Here is a 19583-nt window from a genome sequence, read left to right as displayed (position 1 = left end):
CACCTCTCTCTGGGCTTCTTCTATGCAGATGGAATGTGACCTCTCTATTTCCTGATTGAGAAACTGGCTGGATGTTCCTGATGCTATACCTTCCCTGCTGTGACAGACAGTTTTACCTCTGGAATTGTAAGCCAAGCATCCTCCCTCATCTAAGTTTCTTTTTGTCAGGGTGTCCTATCACAGCAACAGAAAAGTGACCGATACAATGACGCATCAGGACAGTCCTGTTTGAAATGAAGAGAGAAAGCATACATAACACACACACACACACACCACACACACACACACACACACACACACACACACACACACACACACACACACACAACCACTAGATAGCATGAGATGCTTAAAGGACACAGACAATGGGATCTTTGACATATTCCTGGTGGAAACGTGAGTGATACAAACTCTCTAGTATTCTAGAATACAATTTTTTTCAGCTAAAAATGACAATATCAACAAGAACTTCTACCCCTACATATTTACCCTAGAAAAATGAGCACGTGTTCATGCAGAAACATATCCATGCATTTATTGCTTCATGGGAATAATGCAAACGTCCTTTTAGCACAAGGAGAAACAAACTAAAGTGCATACATCTAACTGAATAGTAATGGGCAACAAGCAGAAAGAGATTAAACTGCTTGTCGACCTTGAATTGTAAACCTGTAGAAGATACCTCACGCTATCCACCCTTACAACAATGAAATGCGCTCTTTTTGAAAATGGGGTGACTGTAGATCTAGGTGGAGTTGTAAGATGGTCCTATAAGTCAATCTAATATTTTTTAAAGGACAGCCATATGAAGACTGGCTGGGAGAAGGCTGTGTGACTGTGGAAACAGAAGTTGGGGTTATGCACCTATAAGCTCAATGGAAGTGTTTTCAGGCAAACTTCAAGGAGCTATTAGGACACTAGAAAGAGTTCCCATCCACACTGTGGAGAGAGCAGCTTCTTCATTTCAAATTACAGCCTCCAGTGAGACAGTAAAGTTCTCTTGTATGTTAGATGATTTTTGTATGTACAGATATTTTGCCTGAACCTTTGTCTGCACAACATGTTCCATGAGGATGCCTGTGAGATCAGAAAAGGGTGTCCATACACCCTGGAACTGGAATTGCGAATGGTTGCAAGCTGCCATGTGGGTACTGGGAATCCGTCAAACCCAGGTCCTCTGGAAGAGCAGCCATTGCTCTTAATTGCTGAGCCATATCTGCAAACCCCAAGTTATTTTTTTAAGCCACCAAATTCATGGCATGTTTTTTTTATCACAACCCTTGAAAAACAGTTGACGGTGCTACAGAAACCCAAGGAAACAGTAGACTTGACCTAGTGAGAGCATGGAGATCCTAGTCATAAAGCTGGGGAAACAGCATTGGACTGAACCAAGCCCTCTGAATATGGGTGCCAGCTAGGAGGCCAAGACAGTCTATGGGACCTCTAACAGTGGAGCCAGTCTTTATCCCTAGAGCACAAATGGACTTTGGGAGCCCATTCCCTGTGGAGGGATACTATTGCAGCCCAGATATACAAAAGAGGGCCTAGGCCCTCCCTCAAATTATGTGAAAGACTTTGATGACCCCCTGTGGAAGGCTTCACTATCCTTAGGGAGTGGGTTGGGAATATGTTGGGGGATCAGTGGGAAGCATGGGAGGGCGAGGGAATGGGAGTATTGATATGTAAAATAAAATTGTTTCTAAAATTTAAAACTTGGAAAAAGAGCTAATTTTGCTGAATTTAAAACATTTAAAAAATTAAACACTAATTAACAAAAACTGCTGAAGTAAGAGTGCACTGAATTTGGAAGGCTTCAAGTCACTGCTTGTCCTTCTATGTGGATGGAGTCCACTAATGTTCTCAATAATGCTCTTATATTTAAGGGATGGGTGATTGGGAGCTGTTTGGTCTGAGCAGTTTACACAAGCCTAGGAAAGTTCATGTACACAAGTCTGCAGGAAACACACACAATAAAGTCTTTGAGAATTAGAAGACAAACATTAGGTTTTGAATGTGTGATCCTGACATTTGCTCAGTTTAAGAGGCATACGTCTCTGGGGGAAATGGTTCTCCAATTGTGCCAACTTTCAATTACTTTCAAGAAACCAATTACATGATCTATTTCTTTAAAAGATAAAGTTTTGACCTGACCTCCTTGGCTGAATCAGAAGAGCAGACTTTGCTGCCAATGTGTCGGCATTTTTCATTTTAGAAATGAAATGAAATGCAATATTACACCTGACCTCTTTCCTCATACAAACCAGCCCATCTGCCCTGAGTTTTAATTTATTTTCCCGATATTCTTTTTCTCCCTCCTAAGTAACATTGCCACATTAAACTCTAAGCCTGTGTCCTAAGGCAAAGCTGATGCATTGGGGAGCAAGCTCAGAAGGTGCTTAATTAATCCCATAACAAATGCTTTTGACCTCCTATTAGCAAGATGTTCCACAATGAATGGATACCATGTGACAATTATGGACTTAGCTCAATAAATATAGCAGACGAGTGAGAGTCATTGCAGCTGGATTCAATCTAATGCAGAAGGTCTAACATTTCATCTATGGCTCATTTTGCACCAAATCAGTTAATTTCCTGAAGTTTTCAAATTAGTTATCACACTACACTTAAAGAATCTATCTGACAACACTGAGTTAATTGTTATTTCAAAGTTCCTAATATTCCTATTTTCCTTCATGTTCTTTATTTAAATAAGTTTCTTTAACTAGCTTGCATCCATTTTTCTCTGAATCCTGCCATGCTCCATCCTTAGAGGTGATAAACACGCATGAATCACACTCTACCTGCCACTTGCAGCCTTGAGCTGTTTCACAAAACCACATTATTTTATTTGTCTCTTCAGACTGTTATTGAGCATCACAACTTCTTAGGGTTAAAGCAATTTGGGGCACAATTATAAACAACGATTTATATGGCAGAATTGCTTAGCATTTTAATGGGGAGAAAAGTTAATGTGATACTAAGCCGAGAAGCCACAAAAACCAGACTCCCCATCTAAGATTTGGCCTTCCAGTGTCACTGCTGGGAATAAGAGACTAGAGAGAGCAAGTGTTTCTGTGGCTATTGAAAGAGGAGTATGTTTCTCACAAAAAGTCCAGCAAATTCTAGTCAGAAGGCCCAGCTTTCTCCATGGCTGATCTTGTTGTTTCTGAACCTTGCAGGAAGGGACATTGCAGTTCTGAACATGAGTCACCGAGAACCTTTGCCTCATCCCCTCTTCTGCATTTAGCAATGCAGTCACAGCTCCATCCAATTCTATTACAAACCTCTGTGGCCTTCTACCTGCTCCTGTCCTCACTAGTAATCTTAATCACAGATTTCATGGTGGCATCAATGTCCTCCCATGGCAGAGCCTTGCTTCAATTTGCCCATGGTATTTATAAAGAGATTTTTATGACCCAGACCTTTCTCAGTGAACCACAGAACAACTATTTTGCAGCAATGTTTTTATTCCATTAATAATAAAGAGGTCTTTGTTATTTAGCCACTAAGAAGTCTCAAGTTCAACCTCTGTATTCCTATCAAATTTTTCCATGTCATAAGAAAACAAGTTTCCTTATGTGTCTTAGTTATTTAAAGAATACTTGGAGTATTTCAAGCTATGTGCCCAATATTTACTGGGTGAATACAAGACACAAGAACTTCTAGGAAGTGCAGGTCCTTGGGAGAAAGGCTCTAGTGGTACCTGAGGTCCTGTTTGTTAAAGATTAAAAGAAAAATGAAATGAAAGGGACATACTGGACAACATTAATGGCATTCTAGGAATCAGGGAAGAAAACAAGAAATATAATTATAAAAAGGCTCCAAAATAAATCATCTAAATGGCAGAACATTTACCCTGTGTTAGTTAGATTTTGTCAGCCTGACACAAACTAGGGTCACCTGGGAAGAGAAAACCTTGGATGAGAAATCACTTTCATAACATTGGCCAGTAGGCATGTCTATGAAGCATTTTCTAACTTCGACATTAACGTGAGTAGACCTAGCCTACTATAAGCAGTGCCTTTCCTGGGCAGATGGTCCTAGGTTATATAAGAAATCAAATTAGGTAAGACATAAAAAGTGAACCAATAAACTGTTCATTTCTGCCTCTGCCCTGACTTCCCTCAGGACTGTGATCAGGCAGGTCTTGTAATCCAAATGAACCCTGTTGTGCCTAAGATGCTTTTTTTTTTTTTTTTTTGGTTTCTCAAGACAGGGTTTCTCTGTGTATCCCTGGCTGTCCTAAAATTCACTCTGTAATACTGGCTGGTCTCAAACTCACAGAGATCCACCTGCCTCTGCCCCCTAGTGCTGGGGTTAAAGGTGTGTGCCACCAACGCCCAGCCAAGATGCTTTTAGTCACAATATTTTATCTCAGCAACAGATAACAAAGTATTATATGCCCTAAGATCAGAATGAGCGATAGTAGACTGTGAGCAATTGTAAATCCAGAGCAAGGTGGGTGTCAGTGGTGAGGTGAGTATCTAAATGAGGGACTCTGTCTCAACTGATGCACATCATGAATGGTCAGCAGTTCGGGGGTGGGGGGGGCGTCGACACAAATGATAGTCTGGACTCTGACCCTCTTTCCTTCTGTGGTAGTATACCTATTGCCTCACACTCCCATCTAAATACACACACTGTTGTAGTCTAATTTTTGAACAGTACAACTAAAAGCAACTTAGAGAAGGAAAGAGATTTCCTAGCTAAAACTTCCAGGTCACAGTCTATGATGGAGGGAAGTTGGTGCAGAAACTCAAATAGGAACTGAAGGAAAAATCATGGAAGAACATTTGTACTGGCTTGCTTATTGGCTTGTGCTCAACCATATATCGCTCAGGCCCCCTGCCTAGGGATGGTACTGGCCCACAGTGGGCCAGTAATTTCTCCTACATCAATTAACAATCAAGAAAATCTCACAGACTTGCCCACAGGCTTATCTGATCCAGGCAATAATTCAGTTGAGGTTCTCTCTTAGTTAACTCCAAGTTTTGTCCAGATGACAATAAAAACTAACCAACTAACCAACAGAGAGAGAGACAGACAGACATAGACAGACACAGACAGACGACAGACAGACAGACAGACAGACAGACACAGAGAGAGAGATCCAAGAAGGAAAAGGAAGAGCTTCAATGTTTTATCTATATAGAAGAAAACTGTATATGATATTTATATTCTTAATAGGAAAAATAATAATCCTAAGCCATTGGCCAAACAATTGTAAATATACATTAAGTCTCTGAAGTTATAAGCTGTTTTGGGAACCTGGTGGGTGGAAACAGGTCAAAAGTCTCTGACTACAGGAAGGAGAGAGGGAGGCAGGGGAAAAGAGGAGGGAAAGCTAAGGAAGTCCCTAATAGAGTAAGGAAGTGAGGACTTGCAGGCCAACTGGTAGAAAGACTTCATTTAGCCTGGCTGATGAGGGCTCACTTAAGGCCATGTGCTCTCCCAGCCTCCCATGCTGTGCTTGCATGATGGCCTTTGGAGCTCCTGGTGTGTCCATGCAAAGGCATATATAATACTGAAAGACTTTTTTTTTTTTTTTTTTGGCAACTGACACTAAAATGACTCTACAAGCAAAGGAACTGTTCTTGGAACTGTGCTCAAACAGAAAAGCTGGGTTTGAGAACACCTGGCTGAGACCCAGAGCTCCCACTACAAAGTCACACAAGGACTGCCTTTTGTGGTGCTAAGTGGAAAGAGGATTCAAATCTCCAAGTGAGAAAAAAAGAGACAGAATGCAAATTCTTCTGTTCATTTGATCTTGTAAGACTGGATTGGGGATAAGGTGTAGCCCCCCCCCAACACCTCAATATGTCTCCACTTGTTAGATTTTTCAAGTTGGGAAATACCATCCAGGTATCTAGATCAAATATATGGATTTCTTTACTTGCTGCCTTAACCTTCAAGTCCTGTAGCCTTGTGTTGTTTGGAAAGGCATTGACACTAGGATGGAGAAAACAGGCAGGAAGTTATAGGCAGAACAGATGGATCATGTAGGCTTCACCAGAGGAGCAAGCAGGAACTTTTTAAAAATCTTTGAATTCTGCTCTTATTAGTGTTTGACTAGTGTGTTCTACCCATCACCAGTACAGGATAACACTGCATTCCTCTGTGTGATAGTGATGGATTTCCATCCCGTTCCTTCAAGCATTGATCATGAAATGTCTAAATAAGGGTAGAAGTCTGTGAATCAGGGACCAGGTCCACAGATATTTAGCATAGTATTTGTAAGTGCTTATGTGATTAAAATATTTCACAATAATGTTTGCTTCTTAAGAACATTTGGGAATGTATTATATTATTCTTCCAACTTTTGAAAAGTTTCAATTTCTTTACATTACATACCATGCCTGTCTTTTTGTGACTGGGTTACCTCGCTCAGAATGGTTTCTTCTATTTCCATCCATTTGCTTATGAATTTCAAGATTCCATTACTTTTTTTCCCGCTGAATAGTACTCCATTGTGTAAATGTATCACATTTCCTCTATCCATTCTTCACTTGAGAGGCATCTAGGTTGCTTCCAGGTCCTGGCTATTACAAATAATGCTTTGATGAACATCATTGAACAGATGTCCTTGTTGTATGAATGTGCTTCTTTTGGGTATATGCCTAAGAGTAGAATTGCTGTATCTTGTGGTAGACTGATTCCCATTTTCCTGAGGAGTAGCCATACAGATTTCCAAAGTGGCTATACGAGTTGGCACTCCCACCAGCAGTGGAGGAGTGTTCCCCTTTCTCTACATCCTCTCCAGCATAAACTGTCATTGGTGTTTTTGATTTTAGCCATTCTGACAAGTTTAAGATGGTATCTCAGAGTTATTTTCATTGGCTAAAGATGTTGAACACTTTCTTATGTGTTCACTTTCAGCCATTTTAGATTCTTCTATTGAGAATTGTCTATTTAATTCTGTACCCCACTTTTTAATTGGATTATTTGGTGTTTTGGAGACTAGCTTCTTGAGTTCTTTGTATATTTTGGAGATCAATACTCTGTCAGATGTAGGGTTGGTGAGTATCTTTTCCCAGTCTGTGGGCTGCCATTTTGTCTTGTTGACTGTGTCCTTTGCCTTACAGAAGCTTCTCAGTTTCAGAAGGTCCCATTTATTAATTTCAGATCTCAATGTCCGTGCTACTGGTGTTATGTTCAGGAAGCTGTCTCCTGTACCAATTCGATCAAGGGTATTTCCTACTTTCTCTTCTAATAAGTTCAGTGTGGCTGGGTTTATGTTGAGGTCTTTGATCCATTTGAACTTAAGTTTTGTGCATGGCAATAGACTCGTATGTGGATTTTAGACATAGAGTAAAGGATTGCAGGCCCACAGTCCATGCTGCCAGAGAGGCTGGTAAACAAGGAGGACCCTAAGAGATACATACATGGTCCCCTGGAGAAGAGGAAAGGGATATGATCTCCTGAACAAATTGGGAGCATGGGGGAGGGGAGAGGGAACTAGAAGAATGATAAGGGGTGATGGGGGAAGTACTTCTGTGTATATTTATCTTATTGATTGTTAAATAAAATACTGTTTGGCCAATGAAACGGCAAGTTAGGCAGGACTAGGAGTCAAAGAGGATTCTGGGAAATGTAGTAGAGAAGTGCTGATCCAGGCAGGAAATGACATAGCAAGGAGACTCATATTTAAGCGAAGGAGAAACAGGAAGGGCCCTGTTTTCCCCTCCGCTCCTGCTCCAGTGGTGCAATGTGAGCCACTGGCAAGGAGGGATGCCAATAAGGCATCAGATAAGATAACTCTTATAAAACATAGATTTATGATAATTAAGACTGAGCTAGCAGATGAGAATCCTAGTCATTGGCCAAGCAGCATTGTACCTAATACAAGTTTCTGTGTATTCATTTGGGTCTAACTCGGGCGGGTGGCTGGCGTAAAGCTCCCACTTGGCGGTAGGTCTTGGCAGCTTTTGGTGGAAAGATTTATCGTAACAAAGGGGTGAAGAAAACATGATGGGGCTGAGAGGTTGAGTTGGGGGGAGAACAGAAGAGAGCAAGATAAGAGATAATATAATAGAGGGAGACATGGTAGGTTTAAAGAGAAATCAGGCACTAGGGAAATGTCTAGAGAGCTACAAAGATGACACCAACTAACAACTAAGCAACAGAGGAGAGGCTACCTTAAATGCCCTCTCCTGATAATGAGATTGATGACTAATTCATATGCCATAGTATATCCTTCATCCAGTAGCTGGTGGAAGTAGAAGCAGACACCCACAGCTAAACCTTGAACTGAACTGAAATCCAGTTGCAGAGAAGGAGGATTGATGAGCAAAGGGGTCCTTACCATAGGCTGGTGAAAACCCACAAAAACAGCTGACCTGAACAAGGGAGAGCTCTTGGTCTCCAGACTGATAGCTGGGAAACTAGCACGGGACTGATCCAGACCCCCTGAATGTGGGTGTCAGTGAGGAGATCTTGGAAATCTATGGGGCCTCTTGTAGTGTATCAGTCCGAATCCCTAGCATAGGAATGGACTTTGGGAGCCCATTCCACATGCAGGGATACTCCCTGAGCCTAGACACAAGGGGGTGGGCCCAGGCCCTATCCCAAAGAATATGACAGACTTTGAAGACCTCCTATGGGAGGCCTCACCCCCCTGGGGAGCAGAAAGGGTATGGGATAGGTAGGGTGTTAGTTGCGGGGGCGGGGTGGGGAGCAGGGGAGGAAGAGATGGAGAGGGGCCTGGGATTGACAATGTAAAATAATTTTCTTTCTAATAAAAAGGAAAAAATTTCTTTACATTAAATTTTAGTGAATGTAGCCTAATATGTGTCTTATTATTTTTATTGCAGGATAAAACTCCATGACCAAAAAGAATTCAGAGAAGAAAGGGTTAATGTCACCTTCCAGCTTGTAGTCCTTCATCCAGAGAGATCAGGGTAGGGAGTCAAGACAGAAACCTGGAGGCCATAGTTGAAGCAGAGGCCATGGAGGAGTACTGCTGAGGTATATTTACATCAATCATTAATTAAAAAAAGAAACCACAAACTCACCTATTGACAAATCTTATGAAGGCATTTTCTCAATGAGAGTCCATTTCCCCAAATGACACTAGCTTGTTTCAAGTTGACACAAATCTAGCCAGCACAACAAATACATCCATAGGAAGCCATGTGACTTAAGTAAAAGGGTTGAAAGTGTAATAAATGAGATTAAAAATATATCAAAAAGCACCTTTGATTAAATTTGGGTATCATAGTCTAGTCTTTTCCCCTTCAAAAAAGTCATATAAATGTGACCTGTAACCCCAAACTTCCTATAAGGTAGGTTTTTCTTAAAAATATTCATAATCTTTATCTTTTGATAAATATGTCCGCATATTGTTTTCTGATAAAGTCCGCCCTTATATTTTATTATGGGATATAAATTACAAATATTCAAAAGTCTGCATTGTTGAATATTCAGGTACTGCTAAATTTTCTATTATAAATACTACTGTAAAGAATGTTTTGGGACATATACTCAAGATCACCTGTGGGAAACTTTCACTGTGATCATTTCCTAGAGTGGGAGACCTAAAACACAGGCTATATACTGTTAAGACATAGTTTGTGGAGATTTTGCTTTTAATTACATATAGTAAGGCAAATTTAATTTTTTTCTCCTGCTTGAAACAACAACAAAAATATAAAATGTCTGAAACAATTAATATATTGGGCACAAGGCAAAAACAAACCATGGTCCCTGAGAGTAGGGAACAAGCACTTGGCTATGCTATAGGCCGCATACCTCATGTGGAGCCTGCAGGTAACTGGAACCACAAAACCAGAATTTAGTCTTCAGCAGGCCAATATGCTCCACATTTGTAAGACAGGGTGATACAGGATAGACAGCTTCAGTGTCCCACACAAGTGGACATTTAAGACTTGTCCTTGTATGCATGTGAGGAAACTACCGGAGGCTGGGATAGACTTCAGAAGAATGAGGGAGGGAATCAATAGCACCTGCTCACACAGTAAGGGCCTTCTCCCAAGAGCAGAGTAGAAGCTCCAGAGATTCACATACAATGGGCAAGCAGGAAGAAGGATCTGACTTCAGAGACTGGCCCAAGACTGAGCTTGTTCTGTGTGATATAACATATGTCAAGAGCCACATTGTACAGGGCAATACTCTTTCAAAACAAATTAATTGCAATCCTAAATAAAGACAAGATATTTTATGATACTAGCAGTGTGGTATGCACCTGTAGTTCCAGATACTCAGACAGACGACTGACACAGAAGGATTGTGTGAGCCTGGGAGTTCCAAGCCCCACTAGACAATACAGAAAAACTCTACCCCCAAAGGAAAAAATTAAAGAGTATTTGTAATTATTATCATTTATTATAATGTACATATACACTAACCAGATAAGTAAAAGTCACAACATAGGTATCTAATAACAGATTTCCAAGCATAAAAATAAAAGAGAAAAATACAATCCACAAAGAGGAAATCAGATACTCAACTAATAAAAACTCAACCAGAACCCAAACAGATGTTAGAACCAACAGTTAGATAAGGTTTGTACAGTGTGTTATAACAATTTTACATGTAGAGGAAGGTCAGCACACAGTATCACTTTGAGAGTGACAGCCTTTTTGAATTTTGTGTGCTAATCATGTCTCCTGCCACATCCTCCTCACGGACCTGACTCCAGATATTCAAACATTAAACATACATATTAGAATCTATACATAGACAAATGATATATAGACACATGGAGATAACATGGCTACAGACACTGATGGTGCAGATGTAATTTTGTTAGATTTTTTTTTTAAAGATTGAACCAGAACTCCAGAGCTAGAAACTACAATGTTGAAGAAAAAAACAAAACAAACAAACAAAACACTGAGTAGCATTAATGGCAGATTGCATTATATTGTGGAAAAATATCTTAAATTGATAATAAAAACTATCCAAACTGAAGTATCTTGTAAAGGCATCTAGAAAAGCTATGAGTCCTGCATTAGTTGGAGAAGATCAAGGTATTTGAATCCCAAAAGGAGAATGGAAGTAGAGGGTTGTACAATGAAGATGTGTAAAACAGGTGAAGTTTTCTAAATTTAATGAAGATGACAAGCTTTATATGGAAAAACCTTAGCTAATAAAACTTCCTTCAATCGTTTAGCAGAATGTTGTTATAATGACCAACACGTTGGAATTTGACTAAATACACTGGGTTTGGTTATTTGATTTCCAGGTAGAGTAATTTTCTCAACGAGCTTGGATTCTTTTTATTAGAAAACTGTTTGGATGTCAGTCTGATGAACTGGGACAATGTATACTTGCAACAAGTTGGATTGATTTTATTGTTGAGCTGTTGTGGCGATGTGTTTTGTATTAATTTGTGAACAATGCACATCAATGACCTTTCTCTCTCTCTCCCCTGGTTGAACTTGTGACCCTCACTAATAAATACTTTTATTTGGACAGCAAATAATAATAATAATAATAATAATAATAATAATAATAATACTGCACTCATGTGACCTATTTTACCTCTCCTTGGCTATTTTCATCCTGCTTTTGCAGTGTTTTAAAGTAAATCACTGAAAATGGTCCTTCTTTGCAACAAGTACAGCTGGACCATACCTTGTAAGTGGCTGGAAAATATTGTCTCCTGATGAGTTTTGTACATCGTTCCTAGCAGAAGGCATCACAGTCACGGGCAGACTAAGTCTCCTGGAAAGCCACACGTGTGGCTTACAGAGAATTTGCTGAAGACTCAAGATGGGGGCATTCCTAATTTACAATATCTACTTGCAGATCGTACATTAGGATTGGTTCGGCAACAAGAATGCTTTAAATGTCAGGAAATTGGAATAAGCTACTTGATGACTGATCACTTGGTAAGTTAGTGACTGACTGCACTGTTGTTTTAGGAGTTGGCCAAGAGGCTGACATGAGAAAGGGAAGTAAAGACTAAGGGGAGGAAAGGCCTATTTGGGAATGTTAGTGGTGGAGCTCTTCTTTCTAATCTGGCTTTGAAGAATGAAACATTTAAGATAAAAACAAAAAGAGAAACAGTGGTATCTTAGAGTTTGTATAGCTCGGCTTAAACATGGTCATTTAGCACTTCTCAAACTGCATGAGTCAAGCTGAATGTTAAAATGTGGCTTTTTGTGGTTGAAGCTGGAGTCTGAGTCTCTCCATTTCTCAAAAACTCCTGGATGATGGTGTTACATGACACTTAGGGTTTGCAGTTCCCCATAGACCTTGCTTCACTGGCTACTTCAAATCAGATTTCAGGTACCCTGTCACTTTAGCTGTAAATATTTCAGCACACATCCCTAAAATGTGAATTCATCTCAACAGTGTCACCGTAATTCCATTTTTCTTTTGGAAATTAATAGTTGCCTGGTAACATTAGCTGTCCTGTCATTTTTCAGACACTGCTGATTGCTTTATAATTGCTTAATTGATTTCTTTCTTTTTTGAGTTGAGATTGAAATAAGTTCCATACGTTGCAGTTGGTTGGTGTAGAGACTGATTGCTTCAGTCAGCTCATATTTCTTTTCATCTGTAGGCTCAATCATAAGCTCTTCTACCAACTCTACGCTGTTTTGCAACTCATTTTCAAGAAATTGAATAGTTTGTCCTATAGGGTCTCCAGTAGTTTAAGTTTTCCTGATGACAGAATCTTCATTCAGTTTTCTTGATGTCATGGTCTTCATCAAGTTTTTTGATGGCATGTTTTTAATTAAATTTTCCTTACGACATATCTTTCGAGAGTAAGTAACTCCTATAGCCTGCCAATCAGTTACTCATTTTGATACACCCATGCCTGAGTGCACACACTGACTTGCAAACACACACCCTTCATTTCTGCTTCCTGGAAAAGAGCTTCCAAGACTCTTGCCACTTCCTGGGGTCAGCTACTACACACATCTTTTGCTCTGACATTTGTCTTTTCTTCTAGTTTCATCAGAGTCCCTCAGTTGCTTGGAACTTACTAAGAAATAGGGCAGCTTCTGTTCTGAGGAGATGACACCTGAGTCATTATCTACTATGAGGATGGAGAAGAGTCACAAAATGCATGCTATGGTTAGAAGCTGTGAGCAAAGTCCCAATCTAATGTCTCCCCCCCCCCCCCCCCCCGTAAAAGGAGGCTTGGAGATGAAGTTAGTAATGGCACTTGTCTTTTACTTATAGAGGATATAAAGCTAACTATTTTTCTAGTTCTATCTCTGTCATAGATTTTCTTTTGTTTTGATGGTGGATAAGAATATAAAATATATTCAATACTAAAAGTGTAAATTTTACTGCAAAGCTTCACAGCTTGTCTCTCAAATGCCAATTCTAACTGCATATCTGTTATGTTGTATAGACTCTGGGTCTTTTTAATTTGAGTGTGTATATGTTTTAATTTATTTGCGAGGTTTTTTCACGAAGTTTATTGTGAAACAATTGAATGTGTCTACTTAATGATGTTTCGATAAAAATTTCTAAACAATGGGTTTCATCTATGGGAGGACAATATTCCCCAGTTCCCCAGGACAGAAACTTGTGTTCAGGACTGTCTTACGTAGTTCTTCATCTAGCTATACAGCTGTCTCCCTGATCATATCCTTTATCATGAACTGGTAAATGTAAGTATCTCCCTAGCTTTTCTGAGTTTTCATGGCATATTTTCATCTGTTAGAAGCAGGCCATAGGAACCCTTGACTTAGACAGATCAGAGAGAGCTCCATGCAATACATTCTATTAGTGTTAGAAGTGGGGTGGGGGACATCCTGTGATTCTAACTTCAGGCACCTCTGCCTCCTGTGAGTATTTTCAAAGGAGAGAAAACACTTTGACCCATTTACTTACTAATTTTCAAAACAAATTTACCAGAGATACTTCGAGGTGAGCTATGATTTTTGGTGTGAGTGGATGCTACTGTGATATGATCATTTGCTGTATGAGTCCCATAGTTCTTTTTCTGGTAATCAAATGCTTGTCAATCGTGCTTTTGGGTTGACTTCTGTGTTCTTGTTAGGAACAGTCTCTCTCTCATAAATATTTTAGTGGCAGTACCTTGGTATTCTGAGTGCTCAGTTATCAGCTCTTATGAGCCTGAGTTTTCTGGCTTTGGTGACTCTGTTCCTGCAACCTGCCAGTGTTACCATTAAAGTTGCCAAGTGGCCTAAGTTCAACACTGGGCATCTTTTGTCCATTTTCTCCTCCAGGTCTGGAATCAGTCACTTCTCCAAGCAACTATTTTCTTTCAGTGGAACACTGTGGTGGTTTGAAAGATAATCACCCCCAAGGGGAATGGCACTACTAGGTGTGGCCTTGTTAGAGGAGGTGTAAACTTGCTGGAGGAAGTATATCAATGTGGAGGTGGGCTTTGAGGTCTCATATATGCTCAAGCCACACGCAGTGAGGCAATATTCTGTTGCTTGCAAAATGTAGAATTCTCAGCTACTTCTCTAGCACCATGTCTGCCTGCATGCCACCATGTCCCAACATGATGTTAATGGACTGAACCTCTGAACAATAAGCAAGCCACCCAAACTAAATGTTTTCCTTGATAAGAGTTGCTGTGCTCATAGTGTCTCCTCATACCAATAGAAACCCTAAGACATATGTGAACTACCATGCATATAATATGTGTCACCACGTGACAAATCCTGGCTTCTAGACTTATCAAGTGACCACATTTTAAAAATTTCTTTTCAAAGGTAACCTACATTTCTTACTTAGATTCAGGACTTCAATGGTTTTACTTAGTTTATCTTTCATTTTTTTCTTGCCCCCCATACACCAATACATGAAATCTAAAATCATGGTTTCCAATGAGTCAATATAATTACTCATTTGATTTATGCCACAGGAATGTGCTACCATCTTAGAATAGGAATATGGTGTTTCCACTTACAATGTGCTTACGGAAAAATGCCCTAAGTTTTCTTGTTGCTTTTGGTACAATTCTTTTGTCTTTACTATAAATCATCATGAATATGTAATCCATTTTCTGTGCTGTAAAGTTCCTTGAAGCAATCCCTTCCTTGTCTACATGCTCCCAACTTGCTAAATGTGTGATTATTTTTTCTTCCCTGCTAATGTTGCATCTGCTTTTTAGGCACTTTTTAAAAAAATACTTACTTGTATGTCACTATTATGTAAATTTTCCACAGTCAATTTTACAAAGCAAATTTATTCAAATAATTCTGTGCCTTTTCTTTTCCTGCTCCACTTCCTCCCTCTTTAGTGACAGTTCTAATAAAGGGCTTTTTCCTTCTACTTTTATTTTGTTTTGCTTTTGAAAGAGGGAGAGTCACACATAGTCCAGGTTGGCCCTGAACTAAACTGTAGGTGAGGACGACCTTGAGCTGCTGATCTCTCTGCCTCTAATCCTGGGTGCTAGGATTACAGACACAAGATGCAATACCCAGTTCTTTCCATCCTTTTAAACAAACAGGCCTATCTCCTCTTTGCCCCTTGCTCCCTGTGGCAGGCGGGAAAGTAGTCCCTACACATTACCTGGGCAGGACATTAGAGCTAACCCTATTGACAGGAGTGTGGGTGAGCCAGACCATGAGCACATTTGCACCTGCTCCTCCTCTGATTTAAGGAGGCATGAACATGAGCAAGGGAGAGATGCCCACCCCACCCAACCTGTGTCAGGTAGGAGAGCTGGTCATGACAGTGGAAGAGCTGACCCTTTCCCTCACCTGAACAACACAGTATGGCTGACCGTGTTGGTAGGAGTAAGAGTGAGCCTTTCCTGAGGGCATAAGAGTGAGAGAAATTTCCCTACACCCCTGTCTGCCATGTGGTGGTAAGGGGGAAGGAAATATACCCTCTTCACCTCACCCCTCACCATCCCTATAAAGTAAGAGAGCTCACTCTGCCCCTCACCAGCTTAAGCACTCTGAAAAGGGGGCCCTGCACCTCACCCGGGCAGCACAGTATAGCTGACCCCATTGACTGGGGTGGGGTGGGGTGGGTGACTGGTGAGAACACAAATGGGAGACATCTGACCAGTCACTCATCTGCCATAAGGTGGCATGGGAGAGGACGAGAAGCCTCCCCCTTCTACTTGATGCCTGTGGCAGGTAGAAGAGCTGGCCTTGCCTCTCACCACCTACAGTACTCCAGAGAGTGGCCCCTGTACCTCACCTGAGCTCACAGCAGAGCGGGCCCTGGTGGTGCACTGTGTGAGTCAGTCCTGAGGGCTTAAGAGCAGGAGGCCCAGCCCCTCACCTTGCTGCTTACTGAATAGGGTGAGTTATCCTGGACAGTGCTGGAGAGCTCACCCTGCTGGTGAGGATGATGGAGAGCTGGCTGGCATATGAGCAACCTAGCAATCACCCAGGCCCGGAGCCAGGACTGAGTCAGCCCATCCCAACATCCATCCCACCTATGATCTGCTGGAGCACATGAAGGGAATACAGAGCTGGTCCAGGCATGTAGGTGTTGGGGAATGTACTGTGTATGTTTATCTTATTGATTGTTAAATAAAATACTGTTTGGCCAATGAGACAGGAAGTTAGACAGGACTAGGAGTCAAAGAGGATTCTGGGAAATGTAGTAGAGAAGTGCTGATCCAGGCAGGAAGTGACATAGCAAGGAGACTCATATTTAAGCGAAGGAGAAACAGGAAGGCCTCTCTTTTCCCATTTGCCTGCTCCAGCGGCACAATGTGATCCACTGGCAAGGAGGGATGCCAATAAGGCATCCGATAAGATAAGTCTTATAAAATATATAGGTTTATGATAATTAAGACTGAGCAAACAGATGATGAATCCTAGTCATTGGCCAAGCAGCTTTGTGTATTCTGTGTATTCATTTGGACCCTAACTCAGGCGGGCGACTGGCATAAAGCTCACACATGACAGTGGGGCTCGGCGGCTTTTGGCAGAAAGATTGTTGTAACACATAGGTGAGAAGAGAAAGGAAATGAGGAAGCTGACAGCTTACCTTGACCTAGAGATGATTTGCCTGAGAGGATGACCGCTCTAGCTTCCTATACAATACCGCGTGTCTTGCAAATGCACACGAGGGAAGTCCTGAAGGTTCTCACTGCATCCCACCTTATAAAGACATCACAAAGGGGAGCTAGAAGCTGTCACAAATGAGGCTTACTGTACCTCAAGGAATTTATAATATTGAGGCTAGTGAAATAGACATCTGGAGATAGAATATGATATTGCAGAGAAAGGGCAAGTAGAAGAAAATCACTTATGGCCTCTTGCTGTTGTGCAATGTCATCCTCTGAGTAGCTAGTAGCTCACATCTTAAGAGAAAACACGAGTCTTAATCTCATGAATTAAGGTAGAGTGTGAAATAAAAGTATAAAAACAACTGACTTCCTCACATCAGTCCCCAGAGTCCCCAGAGTTTGCAATGCTCTGTGTGTGTTCTCAGTCCTATGTAGACTTCTTTGCAAACACAAATGTGAATGGAAAAGCTGCATGTAGATGCCTGGACAGTCAACCAATTCTGTTTCCCAGTTAACTATTAAATCCATTGCAGTTAATGATAAATGAAGAAAAAGCTCCTGAGTTCTCTTCATACAGGGTTTATATCGTTCTAACTCAACTTTTCAGTCTTAACTCTCAGGGCTTGTATTCAAGAGTTTAAAAGACATAAATAGAAGCTAGTTCTAGTCTTCTCTGATTCATTGGTGGTTATGTGTTTTGAAGACTATCTTTGTTAAATATAATGTTGTAGGCATCAGATGAGATGCTGAAATCGAAGTTTGCTCTGTAGAGGAAGTGTACATATAGATAGCCGGAAATGGAGTTTATCTTGTGTAGTATGGTTTTCCACAGACAAATTATATTTACTTAGCCTAGTCATCTTCTTAGGATACTATGATATCAACTATATACCAACAGAGGAAAACATGATTAGGTCAAATTAATTGAGCTGGACCTGCCAATAAGCCCTGGAAGTATGGCTAAACTAATTAAGATCAAATGTTCTAGCGCTTGTCTTTAGGGCTTGATTTTAGAGATGAGCCAGGTTTCCCTTTGCGTGCAAACTCCTGTTAAACCCCTGCATGTGTGTGCTCTGGGAAGCAGGAGCAGTTGTTGGTTGGAAAGTCGCTTAAACCCTTACCCGGTTGAAAAGCAGAGCTGGTGGCTTAAAGCAGTGGAAAAGTAAGGTTGTCTGGGAAGGCTTGGGGACATTCTTAATGTTTTTGGATCCTTTGCCTCAATGTGCTTTCAGTTATTTCATCACCAAAATGTGCCTTTTTTCCCCTTAAGAGGAGTGTTTGCCTGAGTCTGACCATCCAACTCTGCAGAATTTGTGGAATAAAAGAACACAACTCAATGAACTGTATCCACAGGGGCAAGAGAAAGGCTTAATGTTGATCTAAAGCCTTTGATGTGTTGCAGAATTAAAAGATAAACTTGGGAGAACGTGTGAAAGTATGACATTGGAAAACAGTGATGTCACACTTATTTCATACCTTGTGAGCTAGTCAAGCCCAGAGTGATCAGTTATCATGTGTTGTACAGTGAGCTACAGTTCTTGTTAGTAAGTGAGGGCACACATCTTCAGGGGACTGTGCCCCTCCGTTCCACCCAACTTTCAGACCCCATAGCCCCAGAGTATATCTCCCAGGCAACAAACAAGTGCTGGAAGTATGGCTCAGCCTAGAATTCTGCTACATATACTCTAACATCCCCACGATGTCTTAATGACCCTCCAAAATCAGCCCTTAAGTAGGATCTGGCTGTCACACTTAGAATCCAGTTTGAAGTTCAACTCCTCTATGTCAAGTTCTGTGGCCTTGGATACATTATTTGATTTTCATAAGTCTCAGTTTTCCGTAGGTAAAATGGTAGTTACTGTGTGTGAGTCGTAAAGAAAAGGTTGACATGTAAGGATGGAATTCAAAGAGGTCCCGTTTGGCTCCTGAGTCCATTGTTTCTACTACTTTAAAATTAGTTTCTTCTTATAGTAAGTATATAGAGCTGCTGATAGCTAACAGTTGTTTACCTATGAAATAGTACTTTTAGATAGTTTAATCTTGTTATTATATGTGATGTGTAAATGAACACAATGGATTAAGGAGATGATTAAAAAATTAGAAAAGACACCCATTCTGTCCAAGTGTTCAATGTGCACACTATGCTGTGTTTCCCAACAACTCACACACTGTCCAGACACCTGGGAAATTACTCAAAGTTCAGAGGTGATAACTTCTTGTATCATTCTCTTAAGTCCCCAAACTAGGACCTCCTGAACATTAAACTCAATATCAAAAAGTGTGGATTTTTGCAAAGAAGAATTCTTAGCATTCCCAAGTGTATGAAGGGAAAGGAAAGAAAAAGCATGGTTCTTGACTTCCGCTTTCCACCTCATTCTTGGCCTTATTATGTCCCTGTGATACTTCCAAAGCAGGAACCAGCAGGTCACCTCCTAAGGTGGAAAATAAGCTGTGCAACCAACACATCCTTCAAAGCAGTTAAATGTCCCTCCCCACCAAGAGGGAGGGGAAGAGTGTGTTGGGTCTTCCATTCTTGCCTTAGAAAGCAGAGATTTTGGGAAACACTGGGCATTTGAGTCAAAGACTCTGGGCAGAAATCACAAAGCAATTGCACTTGTGGTAGGAGCCAAAATGAAAGTCAGTTGTTTCT

This window comes from Cricetulus griseus, assembly GCF_003668045.3.
Source record: "Cricetulus griseus strain 17A/GY chromosome 1 unlocalized genomic scaffold, alternate assembly CriGri-PICRH-1.0 chr1_0, whole genome shotgun sequence".
NCBI classification, from domain to species: Eukaryota; Metazoa; Chordata; class Mammalia; order Rodentia; family Cricetidae; genus Cricetulus; species Cricetulus griseus.
Note: the sequence above shows the minus strand (reverse complement) of the source record.